Source organism: Falco rusticolus, unplaced genomic scaffold (genome assembly GCF_015220075.1).
Source record: "Falco rusticolus isolate bFalRus1 unplaced genomic scaffold, bFalRus1.pri scaffold_91_arrow_ctg1, whole genome shotgun sequence".
NCBI lineage: Eukaryota > Metazoa > Chordata > Aves > Falconiformes > Falconidae > Falco > Falco rusticolus.
Genome location: NW_023618248.1, coordinates 8815 through 28036, shown reverse-complemented (window position 1 = coordinate 28036; position 19222 = coordinate 8815). Strand labels below are relative to the sequence as shown.

The window sequence follows — 19222 nt, the reverse complement described above, 5'->3', positions numbered from 1 at the left end:
CTGCCCAGAGAGGCCTCTGGAAACATTCCAGCACCACCTGCACATGATTTTGTGCAACCTGCTCTAGCACAGCCTGCTTTTGCAGGGTGTTGGACTAGAAAATCTCCAGAGGTTCCCTCCAACAACGACCATTGTGTGATTCTGGGACTCGTGGCACTTTGGCTGAAGTCAGGATCCTCAGGTCACCCGACACCTGACTGCCTTCCCAGTTCCTGTCCAAGAAACATGCCAGTCCTCACTAACAGAAGTTGGACCTGCACACGTGGGCTTGCAGATGTGCATGAGCACTGCAGGGCAACAGCCTTCTCTCTCTTCCCCATCCTTTACTGCTGGGCGAGCGCAGATGTGCTGCCAAGGGAGCCCCAGTCTGCACAGGCCCTGCTGCTGTTGCTGTCATGCAGCGGCTCTTCTACCCTGGGGTACCTCTACTGTGTCCCACGCCACTGGCCTGGTGTGATGGCAGAGCCAGTGGCACTACCCTGTAGACGCAGAAGGCTCGGACACAACTGATACAACCAATGTGACAGCAATTTATACTCTACAGATGCTATTAATAGACTCACACCAATTTATAGCCCCAGCTAAAAATAAACACTCTACGCAGGCTTTGTTATGTAAAAGGTGACAGATTAAAACTACTCATCCACACGCTTCCACCTCCCCTAGGAGTGGTCCTGGTGTGGTGCCTACACGCTGCTCCCCCCTTGTGCAGGGGGAGAAATTATAGGTGCCATTCCAAGCAATACCTTCATAAAACGGGGGTTCGCTGTCATAGCAGAACCAACAGGGGTTAGTGAGGTTTGGATTAGATTCATTCAAGGTGAAATACATCATCTGCATCACAGACCAAAGGGGATACGGGTCAGGGCTTTTGGTATGAGTCCTTTGAGGGACACGAATTGTACCTTTAAGCACTTCAGGAGCTGTGTCAGGGATGCGGGTCTGTGGGGGTAGAAGCCCTGAGATTACTACGTTGGGGCCTAGGGGTTGAGGTTGAGGGGTGTACCGTGGGAGTTCTTTTATGATTTTAATAAGGGGGCCCCTATCAGTACCTGATGTCCAAAGCATTACTCCCCAAGTTTTGTAATAAACCAAGCTGGACTGGACAGGTTAGTGATGTTTATCCAGAGGTACTTACAAGTCCCACGGTGCCATACTGTCCCACCATCAGTTTTAGAAGGGGTCTTACAGCCAAAGGGACCCCACGTTACCGTAAGAAATCTATCAGGTTGACTCAGGGTCCACGCTGTGGCAATAGTTTTGCAGCCCCAGTAGGCACTATAAAAATAACCAGGGGAATTACAATAACTTCTACCACGATTTGAACTTGGGCACCAATATGTATTGCTACCCCCAGTGTCCCATCTGCTACTGTTACTAGCACAATTCAGGGCTTGCCAACTGTCCAGTAGATCTGGGCCCATCAGCTGACAGACCATGACATTGAAGGAGGGAGCACCCGGAGGCACTATAGATTGTAGTATTCGCGATTCTTGAAGTTGTATCAGTGTCCAGTTGTACAGGCGATCACCTTTGACCAAGGGCACCAAAACCAGTAGCAGTGCTAAAAACTTCGGATCCCTCCTTTTCCCTGTAAAAGAATCTAAAGTCACGTGTTATTATAGCGGCTAAGGTCAGGTTTGTTACATTTTGCAGGGACCCACCTAACTTCTGGTTCATGAGGATGAGATACAGCTGCGTATCCCCGACCAAAAACTACAAGTGACCACCCAGGCAACCATGTATCTGTTCCCAGAAAACGTACTAACACTTTTGCTTTTACATCAGTGATGGGAAGATTATAGTGCTTTCTCATGGGTGTACAGTCTGTGCCATGCCTATCAAATAGATTCCAGAGATACAGCGCTTTCATTAAGACGACATCCTGTTGATCTAAAGGGACATGTGTTTTCTATAACGGGATTTAAAGATTCTTTCAATGTACGGTGAGCACGCTCTACAATCGCCTGACCTGTTGTGTTATAGGGGATACCACGTGTGATAGTGATATTCCAATGGTCTGCCCATTCTTTTACAGATTGGGCCACAAAATTTGGTCCCTTGTCCGTTTTGATGTTATCTGGTTTTCCTAGCCACGTCATAGCTGTCTGCCAATGTGTTATTGTTTCTTTCACACGGGCCCTCCTTTTAGCTGTAACAACTAAGACACCACTATAGGTTACAATGGTTACAAAGAAATTAGAAATAGGTTTAAAAGGTTCATAGACTGTAACATCTGTTTGCCAAGCCGCTGGTGGAGCCAATCCCCGCAGGTTGACTCCCATTTGCCAGAGCGGTGATGTTTGACAGTGTGGACACACTGCACAATTTCTTGAGCTTTTGAAAATGATATCCCTGTAGTATTTGCTAAGCTCTTTGAAGTCTTGTCTGCAGACCCCAAAAATTCTCTCTTTTTGTTTTTTGAACAGCTAGTACCAGGTTTGCCATGTTCTGCGGGGCCCTTGCAAACATGACAGCAACCAAGGCAATAGCAAACAGACAATACTGCCAATTGAGTGAATGGATGCCAAAAAGGCTGACATTTTCTCAGATTTTGGTAACATGTTGCTGCAATGGGGCCCCTAAAATCCATGCAGCACATACCATCAAAATCCTCACAGCTGTGTCCTTGAGCCAACAACAAAAAGCCAATACTTGCTCTGTTTTGTATGTAATAGTGGCCAATTTGACTCACGTTCTTAATTGCCTAACAAACAAGGTGATTTAACTCTTGAATGCTTTCCCTGCTGTTACTCTGGATAAAAGGAGAACCACTGCAATACGTTCCCATCAGTTCCATAAATCAACTACATCATTACATGCTTCATCCAAAGCTATATTGCGTTTAAGCGCGTTATGCTTATCAACATGTTCACATGTTGATTTATGTGGGTGTCATGGTCCCATCATAGCCTCCTACTACATTAGCATCTACATAAAGACAACTATTGACATTCAAAGTGCAAACAGTATCACTGTCTTTTGGGTTAACATTATACAGAAGTAATCAATTATCACAGATATCAAGGCTTTGAGTAAGATCCTTTATTCCCCACATACATTCACTTTTTTGCAACAATGTCTTCAAGTCAGTTTCAAGGAAGGGCACACCAGACAAGGACTGGTTCAGTAAGGAGGCCACACATTAGTTGTTGGGTTGACTGTCGGCAGCAGCGCTCCCACGATCCGGCACACTAAACTCAGGCCGCACGCAGCGAGCAGGTATCCATCATGGACCTTCATCTGTAGAAACACAAGCATAACCTCTCCCCCAAGCTAACAATCCATGCAGTCCCGACCAATGTCCAGTATGAGGGTCTTTCATGCTTACTAAGTCACCTTGTCACCAATTGACACAAAATGTCACACAGTGGGAGGCACCGCATGGTCGGCAGAGATTTTCAGAAAGTTCAAAACATAACATGCTTTCTTTAATAGTGCCTCTGGGGTCATTCCCTTCATTTCCCTTTTTTTTTTTTTTTTTTTTTTTTTTCAAGTTAGTGCCACTTTATTAATAGAATCACACCAATTTATAGCCCCAGCTAAAAATAAACACTCTACGCAGGCTTTGTTATGTAAAAGGTGATAGATTAAAACTACTTGTCCACACGCTTCCACCTCCCCTAGGATTGGTCCCAGTGAGGTGCCCACACGCTGCTCCCCCCTTGTGCAGGCATCCTGTTTTTTCTCACCTCTCTGTCCAAATCGCTTATCTCTTTGCGAATACACAGTCTCTTTGTCTCTCTTGGCCTTGCATATGTCCTTCACAACACCTGCAGCTTGTTACAGCTGCGGCCTGCTCGGCCTGCTATTACAACAAAGTTACTTGGTCTGCATTGCTCATAATATGTCCGTTGTCTTCCAGCCACTCCACACTACCTGGCACTGCACCTTCCTGGTCCATCAGGGCAACCTGGGTGCCAGTGGGGAAGCTGGGAATTGCCCTTGTCCAGGGCCTCTCCCTGGAGGTGCCAGAGGATGAATTCCTTGTGGATGGCAGGGATGCCAAAGCATGAGGAGTTCCCCATTGGATGGCAGAGAGAGGGCATAGAGCACCATCCATGTGATGGGGCAGCTCCTCAGCCATGGCCACAGTCACAGAGAAGCTCACCGAGGAGCTCATCCACATCGTCGACAGCACCCTCACAGTGACCAGGCAGTACCAAAAGTTTCTGCAAGTAATGATGGCCAAGTGGTGAAAGGCGGCCTGTGGTGGGACACACAGCACACACACCACCTGCCCGCAGTTGCCTCCCTCCACCCTGCCAGGAAAGAGGAGCAGCTCTAGCCAGGGCTGCTGGAGCCCAGAGGGTGGCCCCAGGGCCTTAGAGTGGAGCTGCTGAGGGCAGATGCGCACATGAAGAAGATGGCAGATGAGGACAAAGACCAAGGGGAGGACACGTGGCCAAGCAGAAGCAGCCCTGTGCAGGTGGGTAGAAGGAGTCCAGTGAGGGTGAGGAAGCGGAACCCTATGACACCAGACAGAATCATCTCCATGGGCCTAGGCAGCACCATAGACGTGGGGCTGGGCAGGAGCACCCCCGCAGAGCCCAGGCCCCAGCACTGTGTGCCCGTGGGAAGGGCATGTGGCCAGGTGTCCTCAGGACTGTGCCGGGCAGGACTGTGCCTGCAGGAGGGCTGCTCCCACCTGTGGGGCCGCCCAAAGGCTTGGTGGAGATGCGACTGCTGGCTCCACTGTGTCCGTTTCTGCAAGCCCCCGTGGTGGCAGCGCTGCTCCCACAAGAGCAATGGGTTCCCCTGCCAGTGAGCAGCTGGTGGGGTGCAGGGCTGGGACCCCCCTGGCCTGCCCCCTCATCTGAAATGTTCAATCTTTTCTTTATCCATGGATCTATCTGTGGAGCTCATCCATCCATCCCGCAGCTGGGGCTGCGTCACCCTCACTGCCTGAACCCAGGGGGGATAGTCTGGCATTGGGCACTGCTGGCACCCACAAAACGGGGGTGGGGGTGTCTGGTACCACAGTGGGTGTGCTGGCAGGTGGCCGAGTTGGGCTGGAGAAAGGGCCCAGCAGGGACCTCATCAGGTCCAACAAGTGCTGAGTCCAGCCCCTGGGGAGGAACAAGCCCAGGCCCTGGCACAGGCGGGGGTCACCTTGCTGGAAAGCAGCTTGGCAGAGAAGGCCTTGGTGGGCCCCTCAACCAGATGCCTACTGGGCAGGGGATCTGTGCCCCTTGAAAAGGGGGTATCCAGTATGTATTGAGACCCCACGGTGAATCCGTACACCACAAATAGAAAGTCATGTTATCCCCAGGTTGGCATTTCAAATGCCTAACAAATGGGGTATGGCCTTGGTCCCATGAACGTTTCTCATCCAAACCAGATAATAGAGTTGAACCATGGGAAATAAATCCCCTACCCCATCCGAATACTCCCCTCAGGAATTGTTCGTGAACAATTTGATGTGAGTCGTGAAATAGAACCAAGGTATACCCCAGAAGTGCGAAGCCTTATTCCAGGCACGTTTTCTTGTTGGGGTTTTCTGGCACCAGGGCTTAAACCTGGAGATCACACGTGTTATACAAAAACTACCAATCCAGTAAATGCATCGAAATATGCAGTTTTGCTTACCCACAAAGCAAAATGGAATTTTGTGTGGGAAGGGAAAACAAACAAGCTACCACCCATCAGCAAGCTCCACTGGTCAATATCCAGCCCCTCAGGGTCCGTTCTGGGCATGTTCAGATGGGAAGATGTTCTTTGTGCTAACTACTTCCTAAAAATTATTTACATATGCATAAGGCACTTGCCTATGTCCCTTTGCTTCTGGGGGGTCTTTGTTGGGGCCTTTGGAGAGCGCTGGCGGTCAACAACTTGGTGAACTTCAGCTGAACTTTCCTGGGGCACCTGCATTCTACTTGTTCTTATAGAACTTCATTTCTTCTCTGTGCTATATGGTTTGGAAGGCAATGCTCCGTTACCCCACTTCCCTTGGCTACTGTTATAGTCCCGCTGCCTCAGAAGGCTTGCCACACCTTGGTGAGCTAATTCAATAGGTGGAGTTAATAATTGCTTTAGCTGCAGCCTCTCCTAGTGATTCTTTATAACTTCATCCCATCAGTGAGGAAAAGCGTCCAGCTCTGCCACTGAAGGGCAGAGCCCCAGCAGGGCCCCAGCCCCAGCACAGGCTGTGCCTGCCCAGCCCAACATGGCTGCTGGGAGGCTGAGGGTGGGCAATGGCAGCTTCCAGCATGCCACGGGAACAACATGGCTGCCCTGCAGCACTGGGCCTACAGCTCCCAGCATGCCTTTGGAACAACTTGGCCATGGGGCTGTCCCAGACCTACAGCTCCCAGCATGCCCTGGGAACAGCCTGGCCATGGGGTGGCCCCTTGCCTACAGCTCCCAGCATGCCTTTGGAACAACATGGCCATGGGGCTGTCCAGGCCTACAGCTCCCAGCATGCCTCAGAGCATGCCTTCTCCCAGCAGGCCACGGGGCACCTCTGCCCTGCAGTCTGGCCCTGTGGGGGCCAAGGCCCTGCAGACCCCACGGCCACTGCCCAGGGCTGCTCGAGCACAGGCCCCGGCCCCGGTTTCCCCGTGGAGCAGGGACGAGGGGGAGAGAGGCACTGAGCTGGAGGGAGAGGTGGGTCAAGGTGGAGGGGTGGCCAGGGAGGGGCGGAGGTGGCCAGAGGGGCAGGGGGAGCTGGAGAAGCTGCACAGGGATGGAGAAAGGACAAGGAGTGGTGAGGAGCGGGCAGAGGGATGGAGTGGGACAGTGACAGAGGGGCAGGGGCGTGCCTCAGGGAATGCAGGATCAGCAGCAGGAGAGAGGGACGGGGAGAGGAGCAGAGAGGCGGGAAGGGGGCCAGAGGCACAGACCAGCACAGGCAGTGTCACCGAAATCAGGAGTCAAACCTCGTAACATCAATACAGCATTAAGAGGCAGGCACTCCTTTCTTGCAGCGCTGGGTGCTTGGTGGCATCTCCACAAATCAGGCACCTGTATAGATTTTGCCATTACATTTCTACACAAAATTACAAGGTCGTACACTCCCAGTTACAATGATTGGTTAGTAGTTTGCATATAATTGTAATATTTGCTGTGTCATCCTTTTCTGTTACTATGCTTGCGCAGGGGACGGGTCTTCACTTGGGTAACGGTCTTCTTGACTTGTCGGTGTGATTTTTAGTACTATAATGAAGGGAGATCACTTCAGGACACCTTACAAGTAAGTTTTGTTGCCAGGTTGGACGGCTGGATATCGGCCTTGCCAAGCTGTCCAATAACTCATCCCAGACACAATAGAACCTGGGCGCTCTGGTTATGGTCTAGAGAATAAGGACTAAGTCTGTTATGCTCTATAGCATAGGGACTTCCAGGAACAGTCTCGGATAACAAGCAGCACAGTGATTCATACGTCACTGGTTCATAAGTGCTAACAGAATTCTAACATGGAGGTTAGCTCCTTAAAATCAAAATGCACTTATAACTAAGAGTGTTACATAAACACAAAATATAGAAAGATACGGTAAAGTCTTAAGATAATCTGCAACATTTCCCCCCTTTGAAAGTTCTGAAAATAATTTCAAGACTTTCATCCCTCTTTCTAATATTTGTCTATCAATATATTTTCACCTGTTATGTGCTAGTGGGAGCCTTAGAATCACTCCTTTTTCATCTTGTTGTCTGGTCACTGCCAGGATTAGCATCCGATTAATGGCAGTCTTGCTGTTTATTTGCTTCTTTAGAAAATAATAAATCAGAAAAATTGTCAAAAAGGTTATTAACAAAACTAATGCAATGTTAATCAATGATTTAACTCATGAACTCAAATTCCATCCCAGTCCACTGAAAAATTTATCTATCGAATTTTCTTGTATGTTTTGGTGAAACTTTTGGGGTATCAGTTTTTATTTTCTCCAAGAAATATAAACCATATTCCACATCTTGAGTCACATTTGGGATATGTGTACAGCAGTGGTCTGCTCTATCTTTTAGATATCCACATAGACCAAACCAAATCCCAAATTATTTTATTCCTTATAGACTTTGATTATTCTTTTGATATTTTGTTTCTCATTCTAGTTATCTATATAGACCCGCCAGGCTCCATAGCATCCACAGCCAGGGCTTTGTGATGCAGGTGGCGCACCATGCCCAGAGGTCATTGTGATGCGGGCCCCCACGGTGACCCCGCGGGTATTTAAGGAGCCAGAGCCCTGGGTGCCTACTCCCAGGAGAGCCACTCCCTCAGGAGGCAGCATCTCCCCTGGGTGACCATGGCCGGTCGTCGGCAGACGCCGCCAAAGGTGCCCATGTATGAGGAGGCAAATGCCCACCCCCAGCCCAACAGCAGGCTGCATCACGAGGTACAGCAGTCAGGCACAGTGTCCAGGGCATGTGTGACAGGGAGATGGCTTTTACTGTCTGTGTCATCCCGCTGACATCCCCTCCATCCCCTGCCTGTGCTCTTTGTCTCCCCGTGCAAGTGGCCTCCCAGCACAGAGGTGACACACAGCCCTCCTCTGGCTGCAAGGACCATAAACCTAACCAACCTGACACATGGCACTGCATATTCTACCACTAAGTCATGTCCCTAAGTGCCTATGTTTCCCCCGGTACCCAATAACGGATGCTTAGATCTCCTTTTGCCCCTAATGTTTTCGAAGGAGGAGCCAGGGCACTTAGAACTGCAGGAGGACTAGTGGTAAGAGAAGCCTCAAGGTTAAGTCTTTAGGTTAAGTCTTAAGGTTGAATCTTAGTGTTAAGTCTTACCGAGTTAAGTTTTAAGGTTACGTCTTAAGGATGAGTCTTAGGGTTAAGTCTTAGGGTTAGGCCTTTAAGGTTAATTCTAAGTTTAAGTCTAAAGGGTTAAGTTATTAGAGTGTAATTCTTAGGGTTACGTCTTATGGTTAAATCTTTAGGTTAAGTCTTAAGGTTAAGTCTAAAGGTATAGACTTCAGAGTTAAGTCTTAGGGTTAAGTTTTAGTGTTAAGGCCAAGGGTTAAATCTTAGAGTTAAGACTTTAGACTAAGTTATAAGGTTAAGTCTTAAGGTTGAGTCTTAGGGCTAAGTCTCAGGGTTAAGACTTCGGGTTAAGACTTCAGGTTAAGTCTTTAGGTTAAAGTCTTAAGGTTGAGAATTAAGGTTAAGACTTAGGGTTAAGTCTTAGAGTTATGTCTTAAGGATAAGTCTTAAGTTTAAGTCTTAAGGTTGAGTCTTAGTGTTAAGTCTTAGAGTTAAGTTTTAAGGTTATTTCCGAAGGTTGAATCTTAGGGGTAAGTCTTAGGGTTAAGTCTTAGGGTCAGGTCTTTAGGTTAAGTCTTAAGTCTAAAGGATTAACTCTTTAGAGTATAACTATTAGGGTTAAGTTTTAGGGTTAAGTCTTAGGGTTAAGGCTTAGGGTTAAATCTTAGAGTTAAGTCTTTAGGTTAAGTGGTAAGGTGAAGTTTTTAAGGTTGAGTCTTAGGGTTAAGTCTTAGAGTTAAGTCTTAAGGTTAAGTCTAAAGGTTCAGTAGTAAGGTTGAGTCTTAGTGTTAAATCTAAGGGTTAAGTTTTGTGGTTAATTCTTAGGATTAAGTTTTAGTTATAAGTCTTAGGTTTAAGCATAAGGGTTACGTCTTTAGGCTAAGTCTTCAGTTTAACTCTAAAGGGTTAAGTCTTTATAATTCTTAGGGTTAATTTTAATGTTATATCTTAAGGATGAGTTATAGGGTTAAGTCTTAAGGTTAAGTCTAAAGGTATAGTCTTTAGAGTTAAGTCAGGGATAAGTCTTAGGGCTAAGGTCTAGGGATGAATCTTAGAGTTAAGTCTTTAGGCTAAGTTATAAGGTTAAGTCTTAAGGTTGAGTCTTAGGGTTAAGTCTTAGGGATAAGACTTAGGGGTAAGTGTTAGGGTTAAGTCTTTAAAGTCTTAAGGTTGAGAATTACGGTAAAGACTTAGCATTAACTCTTAGAGTTATGTATTAAGGTTAAGTCTTTATGTTGAGTCTTAGGGTTAAGTCTTAGGGTTACGTCTTTAGAGTATAATTATTAGGGTTAAGTTTTAGGGTTAAGTCTTAGGGTTAAGGCCTAGGGTTAAATCTTAGAGTTAAGTATTTAGGTTAAGTTATAAGATTAAGTCTTAAGGTTGAATCTTAGGGTTAAGTCTTACAGTTACGTCTTAAGGTTGAGTCGTAGGGTTAGGTCTTAGGGTTAAGACGTTTGGTTAAGTCTTAGGATTAGGTCTTTAGGTTAAGTCTTTTTTTTAAGTTCTAAAGGTTCAGTGTTAGAGTTAAGCATTAGGGTTAAGTTATAGGGTTAAGTCTTAGGGTTAAATCTTAGAGTTAAGTCTTTAGGCTAAGTTATAAGGTTAAGTCTTAAGGCTGAGCCTTAGGGTTAACTCTCAGGGTTAGGTCTTTACGATAAGTCTTAAGGTTAAGTCTACAGGGTTAAGTCTTTAGGTTAAGTCTTAGGGTTAAGTCCAGGTTATGTTTTAAGGCTAAGTTCTAAAGGTTCAGTGTTAGAGTTAAGCATTAGGGTTAAGTTATAGGGTTTAGTCTTAGGGTTAAGTCTTACTCTTAAGTCTTAGGGTTAAGTCTTAAGGTTATCTAAAGGTTCAGTTGTAAGGTTGAGCCTTAGGGTTAAGTCTTAAGGTTAAGTATTTAGGTTTAGTCTTAAAGTTAAATCTTGTGGTTGAGTCTTAGCGTTAAGTCTTAGGGATAAGTCTAAGGTTTAAGTCTTAGGGTTAAGTCTTATAGTTATGTCTTATAGGTTAAGTCTTAAGGTTGAGTCTTAAGGGTAAGTTATAAGGTTAAATTTTAAGGTTGAGTCATAGGGTTAAGTCTTAGCGATAACTCTAGGGTTAAGTCTTAGGATAAAGTCTTTAGGATAAGTCTTAAGGTTGAGACTTAGGGTTAAATCTTAGGGTTAGGTCTTGGGGTAAGTCTAAGGTTAATTTTTCAGAGTTAAGTCTTAGAGTTAAGTCTTAGGGTTAAGTCTCAAGGTGAAGTCTTAGGGTTAAGCCTTTAGGTTTAGTCTTAAGGTTAAGTCATGGTTGAGTCTTAGGGTTGTTAACATTGAGACTTAACCTAAAGACTTAATTGTACAGACTTAACATTAAGACTTATCCCTAAGGCTTAACCTTAAGACTTAACTCTAAGGCTCATCCTTAAGACTTAACCATAAGACTCAACCTTTTGACTTGACCTTAAGACTTAACCCTAAGACATAACCATAAGTCTTAAGAATGAACCTTAAAATTTAACCTTAGACTTAACCTAAAGTCTTAAGCCTAAGACTCAACTTTAAGACTTAACCCTAAGACTCAACCTTAAGACTTTACCTAAAGACTTAACACTAATACTTTACTGTAAGACTTATCCCTATAGATTTAACCCAAAGCCTTAACTTAACTAAACATTGAGACTTCACTCTTTCTTAACCTAAAGACTTAACCCTAAAACTTAACCCTAAGACTTATCTATAAGACTTAACTCTAAGACTGAATCGTAAGACTTAACCCCTAAGACTCAACCTTATTAATTAACCTTAAGACTTAAGTCTAAGACTTAACACTAATACTTAAGCCCAAGACTCAACCTCTTAAGACTTAACCTTAAGACATAACCTTAAGACTAAAACCTAAGACTTATCCATGAGACTTTAACTCTGTCTCTAAACTAGAGACATATCCCTAAGAGTTAACTGTAAAGACTCAACCTTAAGACTTAACGCGAACACTTAACACTAAGACTCAACCCTAAGAGTTCACATTGAGACTTAACCTAAAGACTTAACCCTAGAGACTTAACCCTAAGACTTAACTATAAGATTAACTCTAAGGCTCAACGTTCAGACTCAACCTTAAGACTTAACCTTAAGGCTTAACTCTAAGACTGAACCTTAAAACCTAACCCTAAGACACGACCTTAAGAATTAACCTTAAGACTTAACTCTAAAACTCAACCCTAAGACTCAACTTTAAGACTTAACCCTAAGACTCAACCTTAAGATTTAACTCTAACACTTAACTATTAAGACTGAACCTTAAGACTTAACCCTAAGACACAACCTTAAAAATTAACCTTAAGACTTTAACTCTAAAACTTAACATTAGAGAATTAACCCTAAGACTCAACCTTAAGATTTAACCCTAAGACACAACCTTAAAAATTAACCTTAAGACTTTAACTCTAAAACTTAACATTAGAGAATTAACCCTAAGACTCAACCTTAAGATTTAACCCTAAGACACAACCTTAAAAATTAACCTTAAGACTTTAACTCTAAAACTTAACATTAGAGAATTAACCCTAAGACTCAACCTTAAGACTTAACCCTAAGATTTAACCTTAAGACTTAACCCTAAGTCTTAACCCAAATACTTAACCCTAAGACTCAAGCCTAGGAATTGTCATTGAGACTTAACCTAAAGACTTAACCTAAGAGACAACCCTAGAGATTTAACCCTAAGACTTATGCCTGATCCTTAACACTAAGACTTAACTCTAAGGCTCATCCTTAAGGCTTAATCCGAAGACTCAGCCGTAAGACTTAAACTAAGGACTTAACCCTAAAGACTCAACCCTAAGATTTAACACTGAGACTTAACCTAAAGACCTGATTGTAGAGACTTAACACTAAGACTTATCCCTAAGGCTTAACCCTATGACTTAACTCTGAGGCTCATCCTTAAGACTCAACCTTATGACCTTAAGACTTAACCTAAAGACTTGACCCTAAGACATAACCATAAGTCTTAAGACTGAAACTTAAAATGTAACCTTAGGACTTAACCTAAAGTCTTAACCCTAAGACTTAACCCTAAGACTCAACCTTAAGACTTAACCCTAAGACTTCAACCTTAAGACTTTACCTAAAGGCTTAACCCTAATACTTTACTGTAAGACTTATCCCTATAGATTTAACCCAAAGCCTTAACTCTAAGACTCAAACTTGAGACTTAACCCATAGACTGAACCTTAAGACTTAATGTAAAGACTTGACCCTAAGACGTAACCCTACGACTTAAGCATTATTTTGAGGTAAAGTCCTAACCCTAAGACCTGACCCTAGAGTTTAACCGTAAGATTTAACCTTAAGACTTAACCTTAAGGCTTACTCTAATTCTTGAACCTAACACTTAAACTTAAGGCTTAACCCTGAGACTTAACCCTAAGATTCAACTTTAAGACTTAGCCCTAAAATTTAACCCTGAGATATAAGACAAAGACTCAACCTGAAAAATTAACCTTAAAACTGAACTCTAAGACTTAACGCTAAGACTAAAACTTTAGACGTAACCTTAAAACTTACCCTAAGACTTAAACCTTAGACTGAACCCTAAGACGTAACCCTAAGACTAAACACTGAGAGTTAACCCTTTCTTAACCTAAAGACTTAAGCCTAAAACTTAACCCGAACACTCAGCTTTAACCCGTAACCCTAAGACTTACCTGTAAGATATAACTCTAAGTCTGAATTTTAGACTTTTGCACACCGCATGCACAACTCTACCGGGGAAGGAGCCAGAAAGGAATTCTGATGGTAGTTCTCACACTGCCCCTGTAGCCAGATGAAAGGCACCACAAAAGTTGTTCTCCCTGCTTACTGGGCTGAGATGGGGAACCGCTGACTATTGGGCTCGGCTGGTGACAAAATGTTCCAAACACACCCCATGCACAACTCCACCGGGGAAGGTGCCAGAAAGAACTTCTGTTGGTAGTTCTCAAAATGCCCTGGTAGCCAGCTGAAAGGAACCACAAAAGTTGGGCTAACTTCTTTCTGGGCTGAGATGGGGAACCACTGAGTTTTGCACACCCCATGCACAACTCCAGCGGGGAAGGTGCCAGAAAGGCATTCTGTTGGTAGTTCTCACACTGCCCCGGTACCCAGATGAAAGGCACCACAAAAGTATGGCTTACTTCTTTAGGGGCTGAGATGGCGAACCGCTGATTTTGGACTCGGCTGGAGACAAACTGTTCCAAGGCACACCCCATGCAAAACTCCACCTGGGAAGGTGCCAGAAAGGAGTTCTGTTGGTAGTTCTTACACTGCCCCTGTAGCCAGCTGAAAGGCACCACAAAAGTTTGGCTTACTTCTTTACGGGCTGAGATGGCGAACCGCTGATTTTGGACTCGGCTGGAGACAAACTGTTCCAAGGCACATCCCATGCACAACCCCACCGGGGAAGGTGTCAGAAAGGAGTTCTGTTGGTAGTTCTTACACTGCCCCTATAGCCAGCTGAAAGGCACCACAAAAGCCTTTCTACCTGCTTTCTGGGCTGAGGTGGGGAATCGCTGAGTTTTGTACTGGGCTGTTAACATACTCTTCAAAGGCACACCCCATGCACAACTCCACCGGGGAAGGTACTTGAAAGGAGTTCTGTTGGTAGTTCTCACACTGCCTCAGTAGCCAGCAGAAAGGCCCCGCAAAACTTGTTGTACCTGCTTTCTGGGCTGAGATGGGGAACCGCTGACTTTTGGACTTGGCTGTAGACAAAATGTTCCAAGGCACACCCCATGCACAACTCCACCGGGGAAGGTTCCAGGAAGGAATTCTCTTGGTAGTTCTTACACTGCCCCTGTAGCCAGCTGAAAGGCACCACAAAAGTCTTTCTACCTGCTTTCTGGGCTAACATGGGGAACCACTGACTTTTGGACTCGGCTGGAGACAAACTGTTCCAAGGCAGAACCCATGCACAACTTTACCGAGGAATGTGCCAGAAAGGAGTTCTGTTGGGAGTTCTTACACTGTCCCAGTAGCCAGATGAAAGGCACCACAAAAGTTGTTCTACCTGCTTTCTGGGCAGAGATGGGGAAGCGCTGACTTTTGGACTCGGCTGGAGACAAACTCTTCCAAGGCACACCCCATGCACAACTCCACCGGGGAAGGTGCCAGAAAGGAGTTCTGTTGGTAGTTCTTAAACTTCGCCGGTAGTCAGATGAAAGGCAGCACAAAAGAAGGGCTATCTGCTTTCTGAGCTGTGATAGGGAATCGCTGACTTTTGTAATTGGCTGTTGACGTACTCTTCCAAGGCACACCCCATGCAGAGCTCCCCCGGGGAAGGTGCCAGTAAGGAGTTCTGTTGGTAGTTCTCACACTGCCCTTGTAGCCAGTTCAAATGCACCATAAAAGTTGTTCTATCTGCTATCTGGGCTTAGATGGGGAATCGTTGATGTTTCTACTTGGCTGTTAACATACTCTTCCAAGGCACACCCCATGCACAACTCCCCCGGAGACGGTGCCAGAAAGGAGTTCTGTTGGTAGTTCTTACACTGCCCCTGTAGCCAGATGAAAGGCACCACAAAATTTGTTCTACCTGCTTTCTGGGCTGAGATGGGGAACCACTAACTTTTGTACTTGGTTGGAGACAAAGTGCTCCAAGGCACACTCCATGCACAACTCCACCAGGGAAGGTGCCAGAAAGAACGTCTGTTGGTAGTTCTCACACTGCCCCTGTAGCCAGATGAAAGGCACCACAAAAGTAGGGCTACCTGCTTTCTGACCTGTAATAGCGAATCGCTGACTTTTGTACTTGGCTCTTGAGATACTCTTCTAAGGCACACCCCATGCACAACTCCCCCAGGGAAAATGCCACAAAGGAGTTCTGTTGGTAGTCCTCACACTGTCCCGCAAGCCAGCTCAAAGGCACCACAAAAGTAGGGCTACCTGCTTTCTGGTCTAGCATAGGAATCGTAGAGTTTTGGACTTGGCTGGAGACAAACTGTTCCAAGGCACACCCCATGCACAACTCCACCGGGGAAGGTGCTAGAAAGGAGTTCTTTCGGTAGTTCTCACACTGCCCCGGTAGCCAGACGAAAGGCACCACAAAAGTAGGGCTACCTGCTTTCTGGGCTGAGATGGGGAACCACTGACTTTTGGACTCGGCTGGAGACAAACTGTTCCAAGGCACACCCCACGCACAACTCCACCGGGGAACGTGGCAGGAAGGAAATCTGTTGATAGGTCTGACACTGTGCCAGTAGCCCGCTAAAAGTCACCATGAAAGATTTGCTTATTTCTTTCCGGGTTGAGATGGCGAACCACTGACTTTAGGACTCGGCCGGAGACAAACTGTTCTAAGGCACACCCCATGCACAACTCCCCCAGGGAACGTGCCAGGAAGGAGTTCTGTTGGTAGTTCTTAAACCTCCCCTGTAGCCAGCTCAAAGGCAGCACAAAAGAAGGGCTACCTGCTTTCTGAGCTGTGATAGGGAATCGCTGTCTTTCGTACTTGGCTGTTGAGATACTCTTCCAAGGCACACCCCATGTACAACTCCCCCAGGGAAGGCGCCAGAAAGGAGTTCTGTTGGTAGTTCTCACACTGTCCCGGTAGCCAGCTGAAAGGCACCACAAAAGTTGTTCTACCTGCTTTCTGGTCTAACATAGGAATTGTAGACTTTTGGACTCGGCTGGAGACAAACTGTTCCAAGGCACACCCCATGCACAACTCCATCGGGGAAAGTGGACGGAAGGAATTCTGTTGGTAGTTCTTACACTGCCCCTGTAGCCCGCTAAAAGTCACCACAAAAGTTTGGCTTACTTCTTTCCGGGCTAGAGATGGGGAACCACTGACTTTTGTACTCGGCCGGAGACAAACTGTTCCAAGGCACACCCCATGCACAACTCCACCGGGAAAGGTGCCAGAAAGGAGTGCTTTTGGTAGTTCTTACACTGCCCCTGTAGTCAGCTCAAAGGCACCATAAAAGTTGTTCTACCTGCTTTCTGGGCTTAGATGGGGAATCGCTGACTTTTGTACTTGGCTGTTAACATACTGTTCTGAGGCACACCCCATGCACAACTCCCCCGGGGAATGTGTCAGAAAGGAGTTGTGTTGGTAGTGCTCATACTGCCCCTGTAGCCAGCTGAAAGGCACCACAATGTAGGGCTACCTGCTTTCTGGGCTGAGATGGGGAACCACTGACTTTTGGAATCAGCTGGAGACAAACTGTTCCAAGGCATACCCCATGCACAACTCCACCGGGGAACGTGCCAGTAAGGAATTCTGTTGGTAGTTCTTACACTGCCCCAGTAGGCCGCTAAAAGTCACCACAAAAGTTCGGCTTACTTCTTTCCGGGCTGAGATGGCGAACCGCTGACTTTTATACTCGGCCGGAGACAAACTGTTCCAAGGCACACCCCATGCACAACTCAAACAAGGAAGGTGCCAGAAAGGAGTTCTGTTGGTAGTTCTTACACTGCCTGGGTAGTCAGCTGAAAGGCACCATAAAAGTTGTTCTACCTGCTTTCTGGTCTAACATAGGAATCGTAGATTTTTGGACTCGGCTGGAGACAAACTGTTCCAAGGCACTCCCCATGCACAAGTCCACCGGTGAAGGTGCCAGAAGGTGTTCTGTTGGTAGTTCTCACACTGCCCCGTTAGCCAGCTGAAAGGCACCACAAAAGTCTTTCTACCTGCTTTCTTGGCCTAGATGGGGAATCACTGACTTTTGGACTCGGCTGGAGACAAACTGTTCCAAGGCACACCCCATGCACAACTCTACCGGGGAAGGTGCCAGAAAGGAGTTCTGTTGGTAGTTCTCATACTGCCCGGGTAGCAAGCTGAAAGGCACCACAAAAGTTGTTCTACCTTGTATCTGGGCTTAGATGGGGAACCACTGACTTTTGGACTCGGCTGGAGTTCAGCTGCTCCAAGGCACACCCCATGCACAGCTCCCCCGGAGAATGTGCTAGAAAGGATTTCTGTTGGTAGTTCTTAAACTGCCCCTGCAGCCAGCTCAAAGGCACCACAAAGTAAGGGCTACTTGCTTTCTGGGCTGAGATGGGGAATCGCTGACTTTTGGACTCAGCTGGAGACAAACTGTTCCAAGGCACACCCCATGCACAACTCCACCGGGGAAGGTGACAGCAAGGAGTTCTGTTGGTAGTTCTTACACTGGCCCTGTAGCCAGCCCAAAGGCACCACAAAAGTAGGGCTACCTGCTTTCTGGTCTAACTTGGGAAAACATTGAATTTTGGACTCGGCTGGAGACAAACTGTTCCAAGGCACACACTGCGGCGAATGAAGAGACGGGACACAGCTTGATGCAAGCAAGTTGTCCATTTATTAGTGATTTTCTTACAAATATATACGTTTCTACCTTCTACATATTACACACTGATTGGTTAAATCTTAAGCGTAAAAAACACTGATTGGTTGATATTTAAGGCACACCGTTAGAACAAATGGAACTTACTAGTTTATCTTGACATAGCAATAATTTCTATTCCAAGGTTAGGGAGTTTCTTTCTACGCTGCTTTCTTGATTACATATTGGCGCCATCCGTTCCCTTATCTGGCTACTTGTTTCTCTGTCCGTCTGGTTGCCTCCTCAACTGTGACGGCTCAGGGGTCTGCAGTTAGCTTGTTCCTTTGCTCCCAGGGCTTGTGCCCTACAAGTTCTAACAAGTCTCTATTCATCAGGCTATCAGTACTTGGACTCTTGTCCGTGAGGCCTTGTCCTACATCTCCCCCTTCCTGTTGCACAAAAAGAACCCCTGAAATCAAGCAAAAACAAGGCACAAGTAATAGAACAAATAAAAAACCAACTAAGACATATTATCAATGTCAGAATAACCCACTGTCTTTGTTCCGTACAATTTTACAATTTCCCCTTTTTGTTTTTGAACAGCTAGTACCAGGTTTGCCATGTTCTGCAGGGCCCTTGCAAACATGACAGCAACCAAGGTAACAGCAAACAAACAATACTGCCAATTGAGTGAATGGATGCCAAAAAGGCTGAAATTTTCTCAGATTTTGGTAACATGTTGCTGCAATGGTGCACCTTAAAATCCACGCAGCACATACCATCAAAATCCTCACAGCCGTGTCCTTGAACCAACAACAAAAAGCAGTGGCAATTTTGACTCACATTCTTAACTGCCTACCAAACAAGGTGATTTAACTCTTTAATGCTTTCCCTGCTGTTACTCTGGATAAGAGAAGAACCGCTGCGACACGTTCCCATCCTAGCCTCCTACTACATTAGCATCTACAGAAAGACAATTATCGACATTCAAAGTGTAAAAAATATCTTCTTTTGGATTAACATTATACATAGGTGGAAGGGCACACCAAACAAGAACTGGTTCAGTCAAAAAGTTCGAAACATAGCATGCCTTCTCTGAACATACCTCGGGGTCATTCCCTTCATTCCTTTCTCTTTTTTTTATGCAAAGAGAAACACTTTTACCATAACAGAGAAGCCCCTATTTAGATCTCTGAGCCCGGACACAAACCGCAGCTGTATGCTCCACCAGGCTCAGGGCAGAAATCA

At 45.8% G+C, this 19222-nt stretch overlaps 1 long non-coding RNA gene across 1 annotated transcript; it reads left to right on the top strand.

Annotated features, from left to right (window-relative positions):
* Positions 1–2664: 2664 nt before the first annotated feature.
* Positions 2665–18949, top strand: LOC119142221. The gene is made up of 3 exons (XR_005102192.1): positions 2665–2793; positions 3220–3222; positions 18919–18949. It is a non-coding gene; the product is annotated as an uncharacterized LOC119142221 (long non-coding RNA).
* Positions 18950–19222: the final 273 nt, after the last annotated feature.